The 20110-nt window shown below is 50.2% G+C and overlaps 1 long non-coding RNA gene across 1 annotated transcript in view; it reads left to right on the forward strand.

The window, feature by feature from the left end:
• Window positions 1–7470, forward strand: part of LOC125969639 (uncharacterized) — a 49645-nt gene extending 42175 nt beyond the window's left edge. The window contains exon 4 of the long non-coding RNA XR_011086834.1: window positions 6776–7470. This is a non-coding gene — a long non-coding RNA (uncharacterized lncRNA). The remainder of the gene's footprint in view (window positions 1–6775) is intronic.
• The last annotated feature ends 12640 nt before the right edge of the window (window positions 7471–20110 follow it).

Consider the following 20110-nt stretch of genomic DNA (forward strand, 5'->3'; position numbering starts at 1 on the left):
CCGCTCGGCGGGGGCTATTTTCGGCCACTTGGCTCGTGCGCACGGCCTCCCGGATGTGCCGGGCGGGTGCGCGAGCTCGCCGGCCGCTGGAAGTCGAATGAGGCGCCGCGACCACCTCCGCGGTGCTTATAAACAGCCGATCCGCTCGGCGGGGGCTATTTTCGGCCACTTGGCTCGTGCGCACGGCCTCCCGGATGTGCCGGGCGGGTGTGCGAGCTCGCCGGCCGCTGGAAGTCCAATGAGGCGCCGCGATCTCCTCCGCGGTGCTTATAAAGTGCCGATCCGCTCGGCTTGGAGCTATTTCCGGCCTCCCGTTGGTGCCGGGCGGCGTGCGCGAGCTCGCCGGCCGCGATCTCCTCCGCGGTGCTTATAAACAGCCGCATGCGCACGGCCTCCCGGAATTTGAACACATTTCGTCAATAAATTTCGCATATTGAATTTTGAAGTTTAATATAATGCAACAATTGAGCTCGACTTATACAAAGGATATATCATAAAATCGTAAATTTCCGTCGAATTTTAGGGGGTCGACTTATACACCGAGTCGACCTGTACACCGGCAAATACGGTATTATTGCGTTTTTTCATCTCTGTAATATTGCTAAGATTCGTCCAATTCTTTCAACCGGTGATGCGGAAACTATTATACATTTATTACGTTATTATTATTATTATGTGTTTATTACGTCGCGCCTGGACTACTGTAACGCATTATTCTCTGGTCTTCCTAAGTCCAGTAACAAACGTCTACAGTTAGTACAAAATGCTGCTGCTAGGCTGCTCTCACGGACAAGAAAATTTGATGACATTACCCCAATATTAGCCAACTTACATTGGCTCCTGGTCCATTCAAGACGTAACTTCAAGGTTCTTCTATTAACCTATAAATCATTGTATGTCTTAGCGCCTTCGTATCTCGTCAACCTAGTTGTTCCTTACTTTCCGTTCTGTAACCTCCGCTCGCAAAACGCTTGTCTTTTAGTGACCCCGAGGGCCAAAAAGATGTCTGCAGGGTTGAGAGCATTTTCTATTTGGGCTCCAGAGCTTTGGAATGCCCTACCAATGGATATTAGAACTACTACCTCACTAGAAACATTTAAGACACGTTTAAAGACACATTCTATGACATTTTTATGATATGGTGTTTAATTAACCTGTAGTGGCCAATTCGGCCGGAGTTTGTTTTTTCGCCCACCCCCCTCCGCGGCTGGGGAGGTGGTTAGGTGACAACCAAACTGACAGGGGCTGTCTGGATTTCTCGCGGACAAATCAGGATGAGGGAACTGCAGCGGATTACTCCCCTCGAAGACACTGCCAGGACAATCGAGGGCACCTCCTGCAGCGCTTCACTTTGAATTAGACATCCACTTTTTCTTTGGATTGTTTTATATTATGTATTCTATGTGCCCTCTCTGCATCCATTGCAGCCTGGTCATCCTGAAGGGGGATCCTCCCATCTGTGGTCCCTTCTTAAGGTTTCTCATTTTTCCCCCAGTCGGGGTTTTTGAGTTTTTCCTCTCCCTCCTGGGAGTTTAAGATCAGGGGATGTTTGAGAATAATTGTTACATTTGTGTATATGTGAGGCCCTTTGAGACTTGCCTGTGATTTAGGGCTATATAAATAAACTTGACATGACATGATGGCATGACATGACGTGACGTGACGTGACGTGACGTGAGCGAGTCGGCGGATGAGGCGGGGAGACAGAAGTGACTTTCTATCCCGTTTGGGTCTTCGGTCCGAATTCGCTGAAACATGCGAGCTGCCAATTCCATGATGTCCTCGAGGGTCCGGGGGTGATCGTAGGAGATCATCTGGTCTTCAACATACTCGGCGAGCCCGTTGAGAAACGTGCCCACGAAAAAAGCAGGATTGCACCCGCTTCGCCCGGCCACCGTCTGGAATTCGAATGCATAGGCAGCCATCGACCGGTTGCCTTGGCGGAGTGCCAGCAATTCCCAGAATGCATCCTCAGCAGCAGAACCCAGGTCAAACAAGCGGAGGAGCTCGTCGGCAAAATTCGGCCATACCCCAAAGACAGGCCTCACCTGTCAGGTGCGTCAAGGCGTAGCCCACCCTGGCCTGTTCCATCGTGAAGATTTGGGGCTGCCGGTCAAAATGGATCCGAAAATTGGATATGAATGCGCGGACTTGCCTGGGGTCCCCGTCGAACTGTTCGGGGTTGCCAATCTTCAGTTTGGGAACATCTATGAGCCGGCAGGGTTTAGCCGCTCCACGGTTCTCCGACGTGGAGGAGAAGTTTCAGCCGAGTTGGTGCTACTGGCGGTGGATAGCGCTCGGAGGCCCTGCCATCTCCTGCTTTTGCTGGAGCTGCTGTTGTTGCTGTTGGAGTTGACCGGCTTCCACCAGGCTCCGGACGTCTGCCGTCAGGCTAGTAACTACGCCTTCGGCTTCCTCCAGTTGGGACAATGCCGTCTGATCATGCGCTGGCTACATTTTTGTGGTCAGTCTGTACTGTGAGATACAGGACAGAACAGCCAATTGTGGCAAGATGCAGACTTTATTGTTCATAGGGAAAGGGGAGGTGGAGTGCTGGAGGTCGGATTGGGTTGGTGCGACTGTTGTCGGGATGCGACTGTTGTCGGGATGCAGCTGGTGGGCGAGGGCGGCTCTTCTCCACGTTGAGCCAGGCTGGCGGATAACTGGAACCAATCTGTCGGCGAGAGCAGCAGAGCAAGCGCGCAGCAAATAATTGTGGTCGGTGACAGGCCGGGGGGCAATCAGGACGTGGTCAGGCAGAGCAAGGTCGTAAACGGGCGATTGGACAGGACGGGCGACAGGCAGAACGAGGTTGTAAACAGGTGATCGGTCAGAATGGGCAGCAGGCAGAACGGGACGTGTCAATAAATGGACAAGGTCGGCAATGGTAGTCAGACGGGACATACACAGTGAGCGAACAGGTAGCATCATGGGACAGACTGATAAGGGCTGGCCGGGATAACAGGGTTTAATTGGAGCTTTTAACAAGGCATGACAGGTGCAGGTGATTTACTTTCACCATCTTCGCTGGAGACTTCAATCATGCAAACCTGAAGTCTGTTTTCCCGAGGCTTCACCAGCATGTTCCCTTTCCGACACGTGGAGACAGCTTCCTGGACCTAGTCTACTTGGCGCAAAAGGGAGCTTTCAAAGCCACCCCCCTCCCCCATCTGGGGTTTTCTGACCATCTCACCGTTTTGCTTTTGCCCGCATACAGACAATTGGTAAAGGCATCCAGGCCGGTTCGGAGGCAGGTTCGAGTGTGGCCTGAGGGTGCCTCCGATGCACTTCGTGACTGCTTCGACACCACTGACTGGGACTTGTTTAAGCAGGCAGCCACCTACAACGATTGAACGGACATAGAGGAGTATACTGACTCTGTTACCTCTTACATCACGAAGTGCATCAATGATGTGACTTGCTCGAAATCCGTCGTCACTCGCGCGAACTGGAAGCCGTGGCTGACGGGGGCTGTCCTCAGACTGTTGAGGGCCAGAGACAAGGCTTTCAGAGCGGGGGATGAGGCTGGCTTGAGGACAGCGAGGGCCGACCTGTCCCGAGGCATCAAAGAAGCGAAGAAGGCGTTCTCGTGCAAGGTCTCCACCCACTTCAAGGACAGCAAGGACGCACGTAGCCTTTGGCGGGGCATTCAGACCATCACGGACTACAAGCCCGCGCCGAGGAGCTGTGAGGGCGACGTCCGTCTGCTGAACGATCTGAACCGCTTCTTTGCTCGCTTCGACGCCCAGAACAGCACTTGCCCGCTGAAGTCCACTCCCCCCCCCCCACACACACACGAGCAGCCCCTGCGCCTCTCTGCCGACGGTGTGAGGGCGCTTGCCGCTATTGACACCCGTAAGGCGGCGGGCCCTGACAACATCCCGGGTCGAGCGCTGAAGGACTGCGCTGGGGAGCTGTCGGGTGTCTTCACGGACATCTTTAACGTTTCCCTGCAGCAGGCCATCGTCCCCTCGTGTTTCAAGGCTGCCACCATCGTTCCTGTGCCGAAGAAACCTGCACCGTCCTGCTTCAATGACTACCGCCCTGTGGCACTGACGCCCATCATCATGAAGTGCTTTGAGCGGCTGGTCATGGAGCACATCAAGTCCGTTCTCCCCCCCACCATTGACCCTTTCCAGTTTGCGTACCGTGCCAAGCGGTCCTCTGAGGATGCCATCTGCTCTGCCCTCTACTCGGCCCTCACCCACCTGGAGAGAAAGGACTCATATGTGAGGTTGCTGTTTGTGGACTTCAGCTCTGCCTTCAACACCATTGCGCCGCAGCGACTCATCCGCAAACTCGACGAGCTGGGCCTCAGTACCTCCCTCTGCAACTGGATACTGGACTTCCTCTGTCAGAGGCCTCAGGTGGAGCGTGTTGGCGACAAAATCTCCGCCAGCATCACGCTGAGCACGGGGGCCCCCCAGGGCTGCGTGCTCAGTCCATTGCTCTTCACCCTGCTGACGCATGACTGCACTGCGACCTACAGCAACAACCGCATAGTGAAGTTTGCTGACGACACGACTCTGGTGGGTCTCATCACGAATGGCGACGAGACTCAGTACAGGTCGGAAGTTGACCTTCTGACCACGTGGTGCAGGGACAACAACCTCCTGCTGAACGTCAATAAGACCAAGGAAATCATTGTTGACTTCCGGAAGGGTCACACAACACACCTGCCGCTGATCATTGACGGTGCTGTGGTGGAGAGGGTGAGCTGCACCAAGTTCCTGGGGGTGCACATCAGTGAGGACCTCTCCTGGTCCACAAACACCTCGTCACTGGCAAAGAAAGCTCAGCGCCGCCTGTACTTCCTGCGGAAGCTCAGGCGTGCATGTGCTCCTCAGGCAGTCCTGTCTACATTCTACCGTGGCACCATTGAGAGCGTCCTCACCAGTTGCATCGCTGTCTGGGGTGGTAACTGCACTGAACAGAACTTGAAGGCCCTGCAGCGCATAGTGAATACGGCTGGTAAGATTATTGGTGCTTCGCTCTCCTTCCTGAAAGACATTTACACCTCCCATCTCGCCCGCAAGGCAACCTCGATTGCCAGAGATGTGAGTCACCCGGCTCACTCTTTGTTTGACCTTCTGCCCTCTGGGAAGAGGTACAGGAGCCTGCGCTCCCGCACCACCAGACTCGCCAACAACTTCTTTCTCCAGGCTGTTAGGGCCCTGAACTCGCTACCCCCTTCTGCGTAGCGTGCGGCACTGTTGCGCTATTTTCGGGAATGTCTGCTGTACGCGCACTTGCTCCTTTTTTTTCTGCTCCTCTTATTTATTTATTTATTGTTGTGTTATTTATTCATTATTTATTCAGCACGCTTTTGTTATACTTGTTTACTTGTTTGTCTGTTGTGAGCCATGTCTTGTCACCGTGGGATAGGGGGGAACGGAATTTCGGTTTCTTTGTGTGTCTTTGGCATGTGGAGAAATTGACAATAAAGCTGACTTTGACTTTGACTGACGGGGCATGGCTGTGATTGATTGGATGACAGGTGGCGCGGGCACATGACAAGTTAATCGTGATTAATCGCATTTTTCATTCTTAACTCAGTTGCACATTTTATTAATTGAAAAGAAAAATCCCTTGATTTTTTTGTGTGCCATTGTTTTAGCAAATTTCTATACCTTTAACATGAAGGTGCATTCTAAGACTTCAAAATTTGGGCACTATTAAATAATATAACATGCATATTAAATGTAAACAAGGACTCAGCCTAAAGAGCAACAAACCATTTTAAAAATGTTTTGAACTTAGTAGCAATATAATGGTCTTGATTCACCATATCAACCGTGTTTCTGATTTCCCAAGAAAGAATGAAGAGACCACTCACCATGGCGCTTTTCTTTCTAAAAACGGATGAAATCTCTGCTTAAAAAGCCCAGACTAGTGTCAGCAGTGCGGTGTGCTTGATATTTTTTGCAGCCTCGCAAGATCCAGTGAGCTGTAGTAGTTTTTCTGCAGCAACAGTACGAGAAAACAATAAAAATGTTATTAGGCCAAAATGAGCCTTCATAGTGTTCAATGGCATTGAAAGGGAGCTGGGTTAATCACATTAATGCGTTAAACTGACGCCACTAATATATAAGTATCCAAATCTCGATTTTACGCGGACTTTGGGGTCCAGAATTTGGGAATTGTGTTAACCCCGAAAGCACGTTGTATAGAAAGTCTTGTTTTTATAGAAAGGTGTGTTTTTAGGCAGCCGAAGGGGTTCTTTGTCATGTTAATTTAGGTCAGGTATCTTGTTGTGCAGCTGAAGCGGTCCGTTTACCGTCCATCACCTTAAGTGCTCCACTCACATCGAAGTCTGTTTACATTGTAATAAAAGAGAAGCAATTCACAGATGAGAATATCAGGCGGATTGAGTAAGTATTTTTGATGTGAGGTGATATGGCTGGAAGAGAGAATAAAGCAAGCCACCTGTTCTACTACTGTGTCTGGCCACGCTCTTTGACTTGTGAGTATGGATGAGGTGGGTGGGTGGGTGGGTGGCTGGCTGGCTGGCTGGCTGGCTGGCTGGCTGGCTGGCTGGCTGGCTGGCTGGCTGGCTGGCTGGATGGATGGATGGATGGATGGCTGGATGGATGGATGGATGGATGGATGGATGGATGGATGGATGGATGGATGGATGGATGGATGGATGGATGGATGGATGGATGGATGGATGGATGGATGGATGGATGGATGGATGGATGGATGGATGGATGGATGGATATGTTTATGTGATTTTGCGACCATGCATATTTACCGTATCTCTTGTTTATTATAGGTATCGGACTCACTGGATTCTCAAAACACCAGGCTTTATCGCAGCCAGCTTTAACTTCAAAACAATGAAGGTTTTATGGAATATCATTTAAGAATGTATATGCGTATAGACAAAATGTTTGCATGGTAAAAGTTAATCTGTTTGTTTAAAAATACAAATCATTGGCATTAAATTTTAACAAAGAAATTACAGTGGAGCATCGGCTAAAAATTCGCTTTATAAACAATTCTTTGAAAAGAAAATGTTGTTCGGGTTACATACTATTTTCGGTTTACAAACAGTTTTGGCGCGGCTGCATTACTGGCTCTATGGTTCAGGTACCATTGTTTGTTCGCCTAAAATAGTCACCACATCCCACAATGCAAACCAATGCAAAGCAATGCAAAAGCTGCGCTGCATTATGGCAGATGATGGCCATTTCGGGCCAGCAGTCCCCCAAAAGGGCTTGACAATGATTTGCTACTGTTATTTCATCATCATACAGCAAGTTGTATTTTTACCTTTTTGTATATTGCACAGAATCTACTTTTTAATCACCCAATTATCAAAAGCAGGTACAACCAACATCATTTTGCAGCGGCAACCAATTAATTGCATTTCTATTCTTTACCTTGGTTTGCAAGCCTTTTGGTATGAGAACCCCTTCATGGAACAAATTAAATTTGTGAAATTTGTGGTTCCACTGTACGTTTATCATCTTCTGGACTGTAACATTACTTACATTTCATAGATGGAATGCTGATTATTGTTACTCTTGTATTCAATAATAAACAGATACATTTAGACATTTGTGTCATCATTCAGTATATTCAATATATAGTGTCAAGCCATTTGTCTCTAGGCTATTTTCATTTGTGTCAGGTCCAGGACAGTGGCCTACACACATAACGTATTTTTCGGACTATAAATCGCGACTATAAGTGAAACCGCGATAAACGAACCGCGATGTAGCAAGGGATTACTGTAATTTGAATTTCAAGTGACGTCAGCGGCGCGGCGGTTGTTTACATAAAGGTCAAAGATTCGATCACGGGATGACGAAGATGACGAAGGGCCCCACGTACTACCTGCATCATTAGCGGCTTTGTTTGTAAGTGACACAGAGGACGAAGAGATTGAAAGATTTAATTGGAGTGACACACAAGGTTTGAAAAACTATTATGACTTTTACGCACGCCCGGTCCTACTCTACGGAGCTCTCTTTCACCTCCGTGGATTGAAGTCGGGGGCCGGCACTCGGCCACGTGGCTGTCCGGGGACGGCGGATGGGGCTCGGACATGGCTTTTACGCACGCCCAATCCTACTCTACGGAGCTCTCTTTCACCTCCGTGGAAGTCGGGGGCCGGCGCTCGGCCGGGTGGCTGTCCGAGGACGGTGGATGGGTCTCGGACATGGCTTTTACGCACGCCTGGTCCTATTCTATGGAGCTCTTTTCCAACTCCGTGGCTGGAAGTGCCACCTCCGGGGATGGAAGTCCACGCCGCCACACGCCGGTGCTTAGGGCCGTGTGGCGGTGAACTATTTATGTTATAGTTATTTGATATATTTTATTTCGTGTAGCAACTTGTATATGTTTTTATCGTTACAGTTTAGTAGTCCGCGAGTCGTCACCTTATCGTGGTGGAGGGGTTTGCGTGCCCCTATGATCCTAGGAGCCATGTTGTCGGGGGCTTCATGCCCCTGGTAGGGTCACCCATGGCAAACGGGTCCTAGGTGAGGGGTCAGACAAAGCACGGCTCACCCAAGCCCCTTATGATGAGTGATATAAATGGACTTAGTTTTCCCTCGCCCGGACGCGGGTCACCGGGGCCTCCCTCTGGAGCCAGGCCTGGAGGCGGGGCTCGAAGGCGAGCGTCTGGTGGCCGGGCCTTCGCCCATGGGGCCCGGCCGGGCATAGCCCGAAATGGAAACGTGGGTCCCCCTTCCCATGGGCTCACCACCTGTGGGAGGGGCCGAAGGGGTCGGGTGCAATGTGAGCTGGGCGGCAGCCAAAGGCGGGGACCTTGGCGGTCTGATCCCCGGCTGCAGAAGCTGGCTCTTGGGACATGGAATGTCACCTCTCTGGCTGGAAAGGAGCCCGAGCTGGTGTGCGAGGCAGAAAGATTCCGACTAGATATAGTCGGACTAGCCTCCACACACAGTTTGGGTTCCGGTACAAGCCCTCTCGAGAGGGGCTGGACTCTCTTCCACTCTGGAGTTGCCCACGGTGAGAAGCGTCGAGCAGGTGTGGGTATACTTATTGCCCCCCGGCTGGGCGCCTGCACATTGGGGTTCACCCCGGTGAACGAGAGGGTAGCCTCCCTCCGCCTTCGGGTGGGGGGACGGGTCCTGACTGTTGTTTGTGTCTATGCACCAAACAGCAGCTCAGAGTACCCACCCTTCTTGGGGTCCCTGGAGGAAGTGCTGGAGAGCGCTCCTTCTGGGGACTCTATCGTTCTACTGGGTGACTTCAATGCTCACGTGGGCAATGACAGTGAGACCTGGAAGGGCGTGATTGGGAGGAACGGCCCCCCTGATCTGAACCCGAGCGGTGTTCTATTGTTGGACTTCTGTGCTCGACACGGATTTTCAATAATGAACACCATGTTCAAACATAAGGGTGTCCATGTGTGCACTTGGCACCAGGACACCCTAGGCCGCAGTTTGATGATCGACTTTGTAGTCGTGTCATCGGATTTGCGGCCGCATGTTTTGGACACTCGGGTGAAGAGAGGGGAGCGGAGCTGTCAACTGATCACCACCTGGTGGTGGGTTGGCTCCGATGGTGGGGGAAGATGCCGGTCCGACCTGGCAGACCCAAACGCTCTGTGAGGGTCTGCTGGGAACGTCTGGCAGAATCTCCTGTCAGGAAGAGCTTCAACTCCCACCTCCGGCAGAGCTTTTCCCACGTCCCGGGGGAGGCGGGGGACATTGAGTCTGAGTGGACCATGTTCCGTGCCTCCATTTTTGAGGCGGCCGACCGGAGCTGTGGCCGTAAGGTCGTTGGTGCTTGTCGTGGCGGCAATCCCCGAACCCGCTGGTGGACACCGGCGGTAAGGGATGCCGTCAAGCTGAAGAAGGAGTCCTATCGGGCCGTTTTGGCCTGCGGGACTCCGGAGGCAGCTGACAGGTACCGGATGGCCAAGCGGAACGCGGCTTCGGCGGTTGCTGAGGCAAAAACCCGGGCTAGGAGGAGTTCGGTGAGGCCATGGAGAATGACTTTCGGACGGCTTCGAGGAAATTCTGGTCCACCATCCGGCGTCTCAGGAGGGGGAAGCAGTGCAACGTCAACACTGTTTACAGTGGGGATGGCGTGCTGCTGACCTCGACTCGGGACGTCGTGAGTCGGTGGGGAGAATACTTCGAAGACCTCCTCAATTCCACCTACACGCCTTCCATTGAGGAAGCAGGGCCTGGAGACTCTGAGGCGGATTCTCCAATCTCTGGGGTCGAAGTCACTGAGGTAGTTAAAAAACTTCTCGGTGGCAAAGCCCCGGGGGTGGATGAGATCCGCCCAGAGTTCTTAAAGGCTCTGGATGTTGTGGGGCTGTCATGGCTGACACGCCTCTACAACGTTGCGTGGACATCGGGGACAGTGCCTCTGGATTGGCAGACTGGGGTGGTGGTTCCCCTCTTTAAGAAGGGGGACCGGAGGGTGTGTTCCAATTACAGGGGAATCACACTCCTCAGCCTCCCTGGTAAGGTCTATTCAGGGGTGCTGGAGAGGAGGGTCCGTCGGGAGGTCGAACCTCGGATTCAGGAGGAGCAGTGTGGCTTTCGTCCTGGCCGTGGAACAGTGGACCAGCTCTACACCCTCGGCAGGATCCTCGAGGGTGCATGGGAGTTCGCCCAACCAGTCCACATGTGTTTTGTGGACTTGGAGAAGGCGTTCGACCGTGTCCCTCGGGAGGTTCTGTGGAGGGTGCTTCGGGAGTACGGGGTGCCGAGCCAACTGATAAGGGCGGTTCGGTCCCTGTATCACCGATGCCAGAGTCTGGTCCGCATTTCCGGCAGTAAGTCGGATTCGTTCCCAGTGAGGGTTGGACTCCGCCAAGGCTGCCCTTTGTCACCGATTCTGTTCATAATTTTTATGGACAGAATTTCTAGGCGCAGCCGAGGCATTGAGGGGGTCCGGTTTGGGGACCTCAGCATCGCGTCTCTGCTTTTTGCAGATGACGTGGTGCTGTTGGCTTCTTCAGGCCGTGATCTCCAGCTCTCGCTGGAACGGTTCGCAGCCGAGTGTGAAGTGGTCGGGATGAGGGTCAGCACCTCCAAATCCGAGTCCATGGTCCTCGATCGGAAAAGGGTGGAATGGGGATGATGAGATGAGATCCTGCCCCAAGTGGAGGAGTTCAAGTATCTTGGAGTCTTGTTCACGAGTGAGGGGAGGATGGAGCGTGAGATCGAGAGGCGGATCGGTGCAGCGTCGGCAGTAATGCGGACCCTGTACCGGTCCGTTGTGGTGAAGAGAGAGCTGAGCCAAAAGGCAAAGCTCTCAATTTACCGGTCGATTTATGCTCCTACCCTCACCTATGGTCACGAGCTATGGGTCGTGACCGAAAGAACGAGATCTCGGATACAAGCGGCCGAAATGAGTTTTCTCCGCAGGATGTCCGGGCTCTCCCTTAGAGATAGGGTGAGAAGCTCGGTCATCCGGGAGAGACTCGGAGTAGAGTCGCTACTTCTCCACGTTGAGAGGAGCCAGATGAGGTGGCTCGGGCATCTTATCAGGATGCCTCCTGGACGCCTCCCTGGGGAGGTGTTCCGGGCATGTCCCACCGGTAGGAGACCCCGGGGACGACCCAGGACGCGCTGGAGAGACTATGTCTCTCAGCTGGCCTGGGAACGCCTTGGGATCCCCCGGGATGAGCTGGATGAAGTGGCTGGGGAGAGGAAAGTCTGGGAGTCCCTCCTAAAGCTGCTGCCCCCGCGACCCGACCCCGGATAAGCGGAAGAAGATGGATGGATGGATGGATGGATGGATGGATGGATGGATGGATGGATGGATGGATGGATGGATGGATGGATGGATGGATGGATGGATGGATGGATGGATGGATGGATGGATAATTTATACATCGTTATATGGGCCTGTGGAATATTTTGAAGTGCAAGCGCCGTCAGCGGCGCGCACCCGGCCGCATTGTTGACCTAAAGTACGATCGATGGATTTAATGAATTGGAGTGACACAGATGGTTTTATAAACGTGTTATTTATGTAATAGTTATTTGAATAATTTTGAATGTTACGCCAGGCCCGTTCTCAGCTCTTCGTTTGTGTTTATGTCACGTTAGCATACCTATCATTTAGCCTGTTGTTGCCTGTTCATGTCTGTTCTTGGTGTTGGATTTTGTCAAATAAATTTCCCCCAAAATGCGACTTATACTCCGGAGCGACATATATGTTTTTTTTCACGTTATTGTGCATTTTATGGCTAATGCGACCTATATTCCGGAATGACTTTTAGTCCGAAAAATACGGGAAATGCCAAAGTCAAACTACAAGTTCCAGTTCAAGTTCAAGTTCAAGTTTACTTTATTGTCAAAAATCCTATGTAACAGGGTTACCATAGAAGTTTGAAATTGCGTTTGACCAGTCTCCAATGTGCAGTTTAACTAAAAACATTTAAATAAGACATTGACATAAATCTCTTTCTTTCTCACACACACATACACACAACACACACAACACACACACACACACAGCTAACTTACTCATACTGAATTTACAATTTCTTTCTCTGACATATTCATTCACAACATAAACATAGACAAAACTTTTTTTGTCGTTCATGGCAAACTACAAGACTTCAAAATAGATCAGATCCTGCGCAATCGTGTGTTTCATCATGTGCTTCTGTCAAAATTCAGTCCACCGGCACAAGTCTATCGTGTTTCAAGGCTGCCACCATCGTTCCTGTTCCGAAGAAACCTGCACCGTCCTGCTTCAATGACTACCGCCCTGTGGCACTGACGCCCATCATCATGAAGTGCTTTGAGCGGCTGGTCATGGAGCACATCAAGTCCGTTCTCCCCCCCACCATTGACCCTTTCCAGTTTGCGTACCGTGCCAAGCGGTCCTCTGAGGATGCCATCTGCTCTGCCCTCCACTCGGCCCTCACCCATCTGGAGAGAAAGGACTCGTATGTGAGGTTGCTGTTTGTGGACTTCAGCTCTGCCTTCAACACCATTGTGCCGCAGCGACTCATCTGCAAACCCGACGAGCTGGGCCTCAGTACCTCCCTCTGCAACTGGATACTGGACTTCCTCTGTCAGAGGCCTCAGGTGGTGCGTGTTGGCGATAAAATCTCCGCCAGCATCACGCTGAGCACGGGGGCCCCCCAGGGCTGCGTGCTCAGTCCATTACTCTTCACCCTGCTGACGCATGACTGCACTGCGACCTACAGCGACAACCGCATAGTGAAGTTTGCTGACGACACGACTCTGGTGGGTCTCATCACAAAGGGCGACGAGACTCGGTACAGGTCGGAGGTTGACCTTCTGACCACGTGGTGCAGGGACAACAACCTCCTGCTGAACGTTAATAAGACCAAGGAAATCATTGTTGACTTCCTGAAGGGTCACACAACACACCTGCCGCTGATCATCGATGGTGCTGTGGTGGAGAGGGTGAGCTGCACCAAGTTCCTGGGGGTGCACATCAGTGAGGACCTCTCCTGGTCCGCAAACACCTCGTCACTGGCAAAGAAAGCTCAGCGCCGCCTGTACTTCCTGCGGAAGCTCAGGCGTGCATGTGCTCCTCAGGCAGTCCTGTCTACATTCTACCGTGGCACTATTGAGAGCGTCATCACCAGTTGCATTGCTGTCTGGGGTGGTAACTGCACTGAACAGAACTTGAAGGCCCTGCAGCGCATAGTGAATACGGCTGGTAAGATTATTGGTGCTTCGCTCCCCTCCCTGAAGGACATTTACACCTCCCATCTCGCCCGCAAGGCAACCTCGATTGCCAGAGATGTGAGTCACCCGGCTCACTCTTTGTTTGACCTTCTGCCCTCTGGGAAGAGGTACAGGAGCCTGCGCTCCCGCACCACCAGACTCGCCAACAGCTTCTTTCTCCAGGCTGTTAGGGCCCTGAACTCGCTACCCCCTTCTGCGTAGCGTGTGGCACTGTTGCGCTATTTTCGGGAATGTCTGCTGTACGCGCACTTGCTCCTTTTTTTTCTGCTCCTCTTATTTATTTATTTATTGTTGTGTTATTTATTCATTATTTATTCAGCACGCTTTTGTTATACTTGTTACTTGTTTGTCTGTTGTGAGCCATGTCTTGTCACCGTGGGATAGGGGGGAACGAAATTTCGGTTTCTTTGTGTGTCTTTGGCATGTGGAGAAATTGACAATAAAGCTGACTTTGACTTTGACTTTGACTTTGAAGGACATTTACACCTCCCATCTCGCCCGCAAGGCAACCTCGATTGCCAGAGATGTGAGTCACCCGGCTCAGTCTTTGTTTGACCTTCTGCCCTCTGGGAAGAGGTACAGGAGCCTGCACTCCCGCACCACCAGACTCGCCAACAGCTTCTTTCTCCAGGCTGTTAGGGCCCTGAACTCGCTACCCCCTTCTGCGTAGCGTGCGGCACTGTTGCGCTATTTTCGGGAATGTCTGCTGTACGCGCACTTGCTCCTTTTTTTTCTGCTCCTCTTATTTATTTATTTATTTATTGTTGTGTTATTTATTCATTATTTATTCAGCACGCTTTTGTTATACTTGTTTACTTGTTTGTCTGTTGTGAGCCATGTCTTGTCACCGTGGGATAGGGGGGAACGAAATTTCGGTTTCTTTGTGTGTCTTTGGCATGTGGAGAAATTGACAATAAAGCTGACTTTGACTTTGACTTTGAGTTGGGACAAGCAGCTGTCAGTCATGTCGATGTGCATGACATGCATTATGTGTGCGTAGCAATGTGCGTTTGTTCTCTGCAAAGGAAATGCAAAAAAAGACAATGAACTTGATCCTGGATGGTAGAGAGCGGGCAGTGTGATTTTTTTGTTTGCAATAAAATCAAAGATGAGACGGACAACGTAGCGGCTCTTTTCCAACTTGCTCCCACACGTACATACAGTGAGCCCTCGTTTATTGCTGATAATTGGTTCGTGATAGGTAAAAATCCGCAATGTAGAGTCAATATTTGTACAATATCCGCACAAGACTTTTATTATTTTACTTTTAAACACATTTTAAACATTTTAAAGTTAAACTGACTTAGAAACATTCTTAAATGCTTCACTAATATTCACAAAAAAAAAACTACCGTATATGTACGTATGTGTCATGGCTCTGCACTGCTCTTGCCGTGCTGGCCGGCTGACGCACGCCGTGGCCCAGCGCGAGGGCATCCGCACAAGTCTTTTATAAATGTATTTTTAAACGCTTTACTGTACTTTTAAACACTATTGTATTTGTAAACACTTTTTAAACATTTTAAAGTGTAAATGTGTCACGGATCTACTCTTGCCGTGCTGGCCGGCTGACGCTCCCCCACGGCCCAGCGCGAGGGCATCCGCACAAGACTCTTTTAATTTTATTTTTTAAACACTTTATTGTATTTTTCAAAATGTTTTAAACATTTTAAAGTGCAAACGTGTCACGGCTCCGCTCTGCTCTTGCAGTGCTGGCTGACTGACCTTCCCCCGCACAAGACTTTTATAATTTCATATTTAATATCTCGGGACCTGAAATAGACCGGCCGCATAGACTCTGTCCAGAAGAAGGTCCAGCAGAGGCTGTACTTCCTGAGACAGCTCAAGAAGTTCAACCTGCCGCGGGAGCTGCTGAAGACCTTCTACACTGCCATCATCCAGTCTGTCCTCTGCACCTCCATCACTGTCTGGTTTGGATCGGCCTCCAAACAAGACAAGCACAGACTGCAATGGACAATCAGGACTGCAGAAACGATAATTGGGATCAACCTCCCATCTATCCAAGACTTGTATCTGTCCAGGACCAGGAAACGTACAAGTAACATCTCTGCAGACCCCTCTCACCCAGGTTGCAGTCTGTTTGAACTACTCCCCTCCGAACGGCGTTATAGAGCTCTGTACGCCAAAACCAGCAGACACAGAGACAGCTTCTTCCCCTCTTGCTCTGATGAACTCAGACCACTCTTAGAGTCTCAGAGTCACTGCTGTGCAATAACATCCTACTCCCCACACCCTTTTTGAATTGTCTACATTATTTGTACTGTGTCCTCTCTGCATCCATTGCAGCCTGGTCATCCTGGAAGAGGGATCCTCCCATCTGTGGTCTCTTCTCAAGGTTTCTCATTTGCCCTAGTTGGAGTTTTGAGTTTTTCCTTGCCCTCCTGGGAGTTAAAGATCAGGGAAACTCATTTTTCACACATCCTGAGTGTTGTTAATCACCTAAATGTTGAACAGAGGCTGTGATGTACCGAAGTCAAATTCCTTGTTTGGCACGCCCAAACATGGCGAATAAAAATTATTGAATCTTGAATTTAAACGTTTTATTGTACTTTTAAACACTATTGCAGTTTTTAAACATTTTAAAGTGTAAACATGTTACGGCTTTGCTCTGCTCTCGCTGTGTTGGCCGGGTGACGCGCCCCTGCGGACCAACTTAAGAGATCCGTACAAGACTCTCATAATTTTATTTTTATACACTTGTTGGATTTGGTTCACAATTTAGGAAGCGCACTATCCGTGCCTCATGGCAAAAGCCAGAGCCAATCACCTGTTATCCAATTACTCCCTGCATGTTTGTTTTCTTTTGCAATGTAAGGAAAAATCTGGGGCGGCTCGGTGGGGCACTGGGTAGCACGTCCGCCTCACAGTTAGGAGGGTGCGGGTTTGATTCCACCTTCGGCCCTCCCAGTGTGGAGTTTGCAGGTTCTCCCCGGGCCCGCGTGGGTTTTCTCCGGGCACTCCGGTTTCCTCCCACATCCCCAAAACATGCTTGGTAGGCCGATTGAGCACTCCAAATTGTCCCTAGGTGTGAGTGCGAGTGCGGATGGTTGTTTGTCTCTGTGTGCCCTGCGATTGGCTGGCAACCGGTTCAGGGTGTCCCCCGCCTACTGCCCGTTGACGGCTGGGATAGGCTCCAGCACGCCCGCGACCCCCGTGGGGACGAAGCGGTTCAGAAAATGGATGGATGGATGGAAAAAACTGAGACACTGAAACAAAATTAGACTTACACAGGTTGGTTGAGTTCAATCAAAATTCTTGTTAAGAAAGCTCTGTTTTCAGGAAAGTGACCACAAAAGATCCCTGTCTAACCAGAGTTAACAACAGAACATCACAGTATATATCCGCAATATTTGTTTTCATAAAACCCCGCGATGCACCGAGGCCGCAGTAGGTGAAGTGCAAAGTAGTGAGGGATCACTGTACAATAAACTAACGTTACCAGCAGTTTCTAAACATCGCCAAAAGAGGGTACTAATACACTGTGAAACAGCTTTTAAATTCTCATTCACATTTAAACATATGCAGACATTACAGGTAGGGTGACCAGGTGTCTCACTTTGTGTGGGACAGTCACGCATTTTATTACTTTTCACACGTCCCGCAAATTGAGACGTTTTGTATTGTTATTGAGATACAATGCAGGGTGTCTCAATTTGCGGGACGTGTGAAAAGTAATAAAAATAGGTGACTGTCCCACTCAAAGTGGAACATCTGGTCACCGTAATTACAGGCAGTATGAACTGTTCATTTATCCACTACCACTTCACAGAGGTCGTGTTCCATAGGCAGCAGTTTCAGAAGGGAAGCCCGAACCTCCTTCTCTCCAGGGCCTCCTTCCAGTGGGACATACCCAAAACACCTCACCAGGCGGCATCCTCATCAAATGCCCGAGCCAGGTCATCTGGCTCCTCTCAACGTGGAGGAGCAGCAGCTCGACTCTGAGTCCCAGGCGGATGACCAAGCTCCTCACCCTATCTCTAAGGGAAAGTCTTGTGAAGGAAACTCATTCCGGCCGCTTGTATCCGGTATCTTCTTTTGATCACAACCCACAGCTCGTGTCTGGGAAATGAAACTTATACCAATATTTTTTTTCTTATCATTACAAGGGATCTTTGAGCTGTGTTTTGTCTGGCCCCTTACCTAGGACCTGTTTGCTGTTAATGACCCGGCCAAGGGCAAAAGGCCCCAGACAACTTAGTATCAAGGATCACTGGGAAATGCAACCCCCACCACCACAATAAGATGACAGCTCATAAAGAGTATGCACTGTCTATTCACTAAAAAGAACTGCACGTAAGGAATTTGTTTCTATACACCACGTTTGCTAATCAGCTACTGACTGCCACAGCTCCACAAATCTTTCAGCTAGACTGTAGCTTTAAGGGACACAAAAGCAATGATGTTCCATTTTTCATTAACAAGCTCAGTTTATGAATTTTTGAATAGGAAAATAAATGTTTTATGTCAGGTCTAACTACCATCAGACATTAATTCACACACTGAAACAAAGAGAAGACAACCAGTATTTGTTTTACTCGTGAGGATAATTACCGTATTTGTTGGTGTACAGGTCGACTCGGTGTATAAGTCGACCCCCTAAAATTCGATGGAAATTTACGATTTTATGATATATCCTTTGTATAAGTCGAGCTCAATTGTTGCATTATATTAAACTTCAAAATTCAATATGCAAAATTTATTGACAAAATGTGTTCAAATTCCGGGAGGCCATGCGCATGCGGCTGTTTATAAGCACCGCGGAGGAGATCGTGGAGCCTCATTCGACTTCCAGCGGCCGGCGAGCTCGCGCACGCCACCCGGCACCAACGGGAGGCCGTAAATAGCTCCAAGCCGAGCGGATCGGCACTTTATAAGCACCGCGGAGGAGATCGCGGAGCCTCATTCGACTTCCAGCGGCCGGCGAGCTCGCGCACCCGCCCGGCACATCCGGGAGGCCGTGCGCACGCGCCAAGTGGCCGAAAATAGCCCCCGCCGAGCGGATCGGCTGTTTATAAGCACCGCGGAGGAGATCGCGGAGCCTCATTCGACTTCCAGCGGCCGGCGAGCTCGCGCACCCGCCCGGCACATCCGGGAGGCCGTGCGCACGAGCCAAGTGGCCGAAAATAGCCCCCGCCGAGCAGATCGGCTGTTTATAAGCACCGCGGAGGAGATCGCTGAGCCTCATTCGACTTCCAGCGGGCCGCGCACTCGCGCACGCCGCCCGGCACATCCGGGAGGCCGTGCGCACGCGCCGAGTGGCCGAAAATAGCCCCCGCCGAGCGGATCGGCTGTTTATAAGCACCGCGGAGGAGATCGCTGAGCCTCATTCGACTTCCAGCGGGCCGCGCACTTGCGCACGCCGCCCGGTTCAAATTTTCTAAGTGCAACGCACAATGAGATGCATGAGAAACGGCCTTGGTTACCATCACATTTGAAGCGATGAATACGAAGTTAAATTTTATGACTCGGTGTATAACTCGAGGACGATTTTTTTCGGTCGATTTTGGATCGAAAAAGGTCGACCAATACACCGGCAAATACGGTATGCAGAAGGCCCAGTTACAGTCCTTCACCAATTCTGAGCTGCTTTTCCGCTATCCCCTCTTTTTATTTTGGGTTGCCCTGGTCACAAAAGGCGTTGCTACACTAAAGGGAGGGGAGTTATCGCTGTAGAAACACAGCCTAGCTAACAAAGCGGCCCGACGGAACCTTGGCCTTTCCGTGACCCCAGCGGTGCAGAGTTGATTGGCAGCCTCGTCCTCGACTGCGATTAGATATCTCCAAATGTGCTGAATGCCGTGTTCCTGTAAAACAATGCACTAGACTTTCTTGCTAAGTTTCACTCAATAATAATATTGAGTAAATAATCAGATAGGTCTCGTGCAAACACTCTAACAAACATTCAGTAAAAGTGAGATAACTTGTATGAAGTCTACTTAAACAAACATTGAGTAAACATGGGATAATTTATGTGCAGCTACTTCAACATGTATGTCTTTTCTGTAACCCTTTATATCAAAGAAAAACAGTCCCTGTCAACAACAATTCATGAATAAAAACTACAAGGTTTATTCAAAGAGAAATAACTTATTTCGAACTAATACAAAGAACAAAGGTGTTCTGCTCATAACTAGTGAGGGCCTCTCACAGGCACATACAAAAAGATAAAGGAAGGGAGTTAAAGAACTCTCCGGAGCTAAACAGAGATCTTTGTTTAAGCAAAGATATGAGGCCTCCGTTCAGGCCGACCAGTGCTTCTCCATACAATTATTCCAACATTTTATCTATTCATTTTGGAGAAGTAATGAAATAACTAATGCCTTCAGAAATGCCCACTTTTATCGAGGAATATAGCCACCCCCCTCATGTCTTGGTGGGAGTCACTTGAGGGAACAATCACAGTTTGTCCATTGAAA

Source organism: Syngnathus scovelli, chromosome 5 (assembly GCF_024217435.2).
Source record: "Syngnathus scovelli strain Florida chromosome 5, RoL_Ssco_1.2, whole genome shotgun sequence".
Lineage (NCBI taxonomy): Eukaryota > Metazoa > Chordata > Actinopteri > Syngnathiformes > Syngnathidae > Syngnathus > Syngnathus scovelli.